Consider the following 6,000-nt stretch of genomic DNA (forward strand, 5'->3'; position numbering starts at 1 on the left):
AATCCAAAGCAGCCTCCAGGGTCCGAGCTGTCAGTGCAGAACCTGGAACGGGGCTCAAACCCAAGAATGAGAGATCATGGCCTGAGCCAAAGTCAGATGCTTAACCAACTGAACCACCCTGGTGCCCCCTTTTTAATTATTTTAATGTTTATTATTTATTTTTTAGAGAGAGAGAGAGAACACAAGTTGGGGGGCAGAGAGCGAGGGGGACAGAGGATGCGAAGCAGGTTCTGTTCTGACAGCAGAGCCTGATGTGGGGCTCGAACTCACCAACCATGAGATCATGTCCTGAGCCAAAGTCAGATGCTTAACTGACTGAGCCACCCCGGAGACCCATAAATAATCCCTTTATTAAACCAGCTCAAACTCTCAACTTGTGAAGGCTGTCTCTTTCCTATAGGCACCATGACTACCCTTTTATCCCTCTAATGTTCCTAACAGGAGAGTCCATAAGAACTCAATGCTCCATTGGACCCATATCATGTGGGACCACAGACCACCCACCAACCCCAAACATAAGCACACACACAGATGCACCAATGCGCACCTTATGCATTATGGTAGGCAGCATCTAAGATGGCCGCCAAAGATCCCCTGCTCCTGCCTGATAGTCACACATCTGTGTCTTCCTCTTTCCTGAAAGTGGGGTAGACTTACTGACTCACTTCTAAAGAATAAAATATGGCAGACACGATAGGGTATCGCTTCCAAGATTAGGTTGTGAAAAAGCCTGTCTTGGACATTTTCCTTTGCTCTATTGCTTGTTTGCTCTGAGGGAAGCCAGTGCCTGTGGTGAGCTGTCCTGTGGAGAGGCCCACATGGCAAGGAAAGTGTCTCAGTGCCACAGGCCTGGAGTCCAACAGGAGGAGCTAGATTCTACCAACAATCCTGAGTGAGCTTGGAAGATCTTCCCCCAGCCAACCTAATAAAAGACGCCAAGCCAGCTAAGCTATACCCAAGTAACCAGCCTACAGAAATAAATGTCTCATCTTCTAAGCACCTACATTTTGGAATAATTTGTCTCAATGCAGCGATAGATAGCTAATTCACAAATCATCAGTGGAAGTTTTCTAAGATGTGGAATCTAGTCATGATCCTTCTTTATGTTTAATTGACATGTTAGTCTTACTGGCCAAGAAAGTAAGGGTTCTATTTCTTTGACTCTGACTTATTTCCCTTCATTTTCCTCTGCTTCTATTTTCCCATTTCCCTCACCCTACCTCAAGGGGAAGCTATTCAATTTTGATGGAATTGTCCCCATCCCTGGCTTCAGGAATTGCCCAAACTGTAATCCAAGTTACCATTTCCTTTGCTGCAGCGTGTGGTTCATGAAGGGATATGTCATCCCACCCTGAGCCAATCAACACACAGTGTTCTCTCAGGTCCAGTTTTCATTTGGAAGACGGTACATTTATCTAAATCTGTTGTTAATTCCAGCTTGGGTTGGGTTTTCTGTGCTAGCCACCCGGAGTCTCATCTAACACAAATACCATCCTGCTTTATTTGCACTCAATTTTCATGAGGATGGAGAGAAAGCAGCTGACATCAAACAGAACAGGGAAACCACAGGAGCATTTCATGGTGTTAAGAAGAAAGACTTAAAACAAATTTCTTTTTCATGTTTATTTATTTTTGAGAGAGAAAGACAGAGTGTGAGCAGGGCAGGGGCAGAGAGGGAGACACAGAATCAGAAGCAGCCTCCAGGCTTTGAGCTGTCAGCCCAGAGCCCGACATGAGGCTTGAACTCACAAACCGGGAGATCACGACCCGAGCCAAAGCTGAAGGCCTAACCAGCTGAGGGGTGCACGCACCCCAAGAAGAAAGACTCTTAAACAGATTTGTTGAAGTCAGAAACTCATTTCCACCACTTACATACTGAGCAACCTTGACAAATTCTGGGTCTCTGAGCCTCACTTTCGTCTTCTGTAATACGAAGATAATGATAATAGTATATATCTCATATAATTTTCATGAGGACTGAAGATACTCCAAGTAGAACACCACAGTGCCTGGCACACAGTCCATGTTCAATAAGTGGTAGGTATTCTCGTTACAGTCTTTGGAAGAAGGCTGATGATAAATTACAGGTCCTGAAAATACTTAGTACCTATGGCTCTTCTTGGGTTGTTTTCAGTGGGACGCTGTCCCTTCCCATGAAATTTCACCACCCTACGCAGGAGATTATTCTCACTGGATACATTGCGAAGTTGAAGAGAAAAGACATCCAAATGAACTGTGCTATTAGAGCTCATTCATCTATCCTTCAGAATTTTCTATTGCTGGAGGGAAAACTAAGCAGCGGCCGAGGAGAACGAAAGGATCCCCTTGTGTTACCTGTATTTGTCAATGCATCTAACAGGAGGCACATTCTTAACCTCAACATCCATAATGTTTTGACAACCTCTCCTAGGCTGAAAAAGGTCAGGATGTTTGGTCCCAGGAGACAGACTGGCAGCCACTGACTCCAACTGCTCCCCATTCTCTGGCAGTCGATACCGGCAGGTGTCTCGGTTTTTACAGAACTAATTTCTTTCGCTCTAAAATGGACATGAATTACTTATGTTTGGAGAAGGATCATTAAATGCTCTCAGATCTCTATACTGCAGACCCGTATTCCTGAGTGGGGAGGAAGGGCTCACTGGTTTATACAAAATGCTTTTGTCAGCTTTTGTTTATCTCGGTGGGTCGTCTTAGATTTCGCGACTATTTCTCATACGGGTATAGCTTGCACCAGTTTCTGGCTCGTTGCGTTTGTTTCCTTATGCGAATAATTTTTCTCTCCCAGCTGAGACGTTCTGTTTGTTACCCCCTCACAGCACTCACTTACATTCACACAGAGTGAGTGAGGTTATGATATAGATCTCCAGTCTACCACAGGCATCTAATTTCCAGGCAGGAAAGGAAAGCAATGAATGTAGAGGAAAGAAATACAACAGTAGCAAGAGAAGGTGGGAACTCTTAAGTTCATTCAGATTGGTTTGCCTTGTCACAAGGGATCACTTGGTGAGGAATAAACCACTGTTAAACAGTAAATTAGCAGGAAGAGAGACTCAGAAGTAAAAAAGGATACAGGGAAAAAAATCTATAGAGAACATATTCATTCAGTAGTGTGATAAGTTAAATACTTGGAAAAATGCACTCAATGTAAACTACCTATCAAATTAAGATTCCATTATACTTTAAAGTGAAAATTCAACAAAGAGGATAAATAAAGATATTTTCAGGCCAAGATTGAGTTTACCATTCATAGGCATTCAATGAAAGATTAACTATATATATATATATATATATATATATATAATCATATATAATATATCATGATATATCATGATATCATATATATGATGTCATATATCATATGATATATGATAATATATATATATGATAATATATATAATTAACTAAGGCTAAAACGATAAGCCAAAATCAGTGAAATTAAATTTAGGATAAAATCATCAATGTATATTCTTGTACACAGGTTTCAGTGAAAATCAGTGGTGAGAATACGGAATGAGTAATTCTGCTTGATAAACTCAATGTGCCTTTCTGCTAAAATGGGCATGGAAATAGACTTTAAGCTAGGTGAGACATCGCTATGAAAAATAGTGCAAAAAAAAGAGCAACTCAAACAGATCACCAGGCCTCAATTTACCTTGTACTTAGAGTATCTGCCTGTTTCTTTATGTTGCTTTTTTAAGGAAGAGGCACCCAATCAAAATCACCCCTGATTATAACTTGGAAGTCATTGATAAAGCCCATTACCTGATATGTGATTGGAATATATGGCCCAAGAGGAGATTTAGATGACTACTTTCACCCACGGTAGAGCCTCATAGAATACAGAAAGGCTGCGTGTTAGGTATACGAAGCCATCAGATTCAATGTTAGCAGTCAGGTTTCAACTGCACGTTCATTATTAAATGAAAATGGGGCTTGAGGCAAATGACCCTTTGCAGCTGAAGAAATATTTAAGCCCATAATGTTCAGGTGAAGTCATTCAATTCAACAGACGGGAAGGCTGGAGCAGCCCTTGAAGGACCCCTTCCCGTCTTACTGAGGAGGAGAGAAATCAGTTGGGCTGCCTAGTTCTCATTAGGGGGTTTGATTCCCCAGCATTTAAATTAAAAATATATATATTCACATCTCTAATGAAGGGAATAATGTCCCAGCCTAAAGCAACTGTTTGGTGTGTGTATATGTGCATGTATGTGTGTGTGTGTTTGTACTTTTCTCATTTCCCTCACTTATGTTAGTTGATGAAATTATAAACTATAAAATTATAAAACATTACACATAAATTGTACATAGTACATATAAATTATATATTATATATAATTGTATTATTGTGGATTTATTATATGATCTAATCTTAAAATATATTATATATAATATATTATTTATATTACATGTATATTTATAACATGTTATATATAACATAATAAAATATAATATAATAAATATAATATAATAATGTAAGTTATAAAACACTCAACTTCTTATCACACTCTCCTTTAAAATATAATTAAGCTTGATTTCACATAATTTCCATAATCTAATATTTCAACAGGACTTTGGATGGGTAAAAGTGCAAAGAACACTATCCAGGCAAATTAATCTTTGCACATTTTCCTTAACCAAAAAATTAGATAAGTATTAATAAAAGAAAATAAAAGTATACCTCTTTTCTTTATCATACTTAAAGAGTTCAGAAATACGATGAAGTCTCAGGTTGACGTCCTCATATTTCAGTTTTCAACCCTTTTTTCTCCTTTCAGCAGGAAGGCAAGTTGAAAGAAGAAGTAGAAATGTGGGTTGGAATGTGAAAAAGATCTGCCTTATCAGGAGTTATGGGTCTTCTTTATGGATTAGGGAACGAGCACAATGAGATGGGCAAGCAAGTGGGCCTTGGCCTCCCTACCCTCTCATTGGCCAGAGGAGCCGAATTTAATTTTATATATGAGAATTCCGCGTAGACTTGCCCTTGAAAACGGCGTTGTGCTCCCATCACAATACTTCTCGTGTACCTGATATCCTGGCCCATCACAATACTTCTCGTGTACCTGATATCCTGGCTCCTACTTAATTTGTCCCTAGTGTTTTACTCAACAATGTCTTCATAAGTATATGAGCCTCCCTACTTATCCTACTGTGCATTTAGCAAACTAAGTTTGGAGCTAAGCATTCTATTTAAATTAGCCTCTGATATTGTGAAACTGAACATATGTCAGGACCAAATATCAATTTTTAGGAGCCCTAAATACTGAAAAGAATATGCTGCAAAGAATCTGAAAAGAATATATATATATACATATATATATATATGTGTATATATATATACATATACGTGTATATGTGTATATGTGTATATATATACACGTATATGTATATATATATATACACATATATATATACGTGTATATATATATATATTATATACGTATATGTATATATATATACGTGTATATATATGTATATGTATATGTGTATATATATATATACATATACGTATATATATATACACACGTATATATATATGTATATATATATATATATATCAGCTAATCCTGTGGGATGCCATAGTATCAGCTCCAACCTTACATTCTCGCTTCGAGTCCCCTTTTTGTTTCTGGGACCTTGAAATTTCCCCATTAATTTTAAGCACAAGAAAGTATTCACAAATTTTAATTGTTGTCAGGCTACTATAACAAAATACCATTGACTGGGCGGCTTAAACATAGACATTTATTTCTCACAGTTCTGGAGGTTGGGAAGTCCAAGATGAAGGAGCAGACCGGTAGACCCATTCTTTATCCCCAATACCTAGTATTCCGTCATGATTTAATCTATTGAAAAGAAGTACCTATAAAAGGGGAGGGGGGGCGGTAATGGTTAAAAAAAAAACCCTGTATATTAGCAGTAAAGCAGCAAGAAAGTCTTGCTGTTGCAATTTTCCATCTCAAATTATTTTAATGAGGCTCTTCAGTGGGAGAGGGGAAAAAA

Source organism: Acinonyx jubatus, chromosome E4 (genome assembly GCF_027475565.1).
Source record: "Acinonyx jubatus isolate Ajub_Pintada_27869175 chromosome E4, VMU_Ajub_asm_v1.0, whole genome shotgun sequence".
NCBI lineage: Eukaryota > Metazoa > Chordata > Mammalia > Carnivora > Felidae > Acinonyx > Acinonyx jubatus.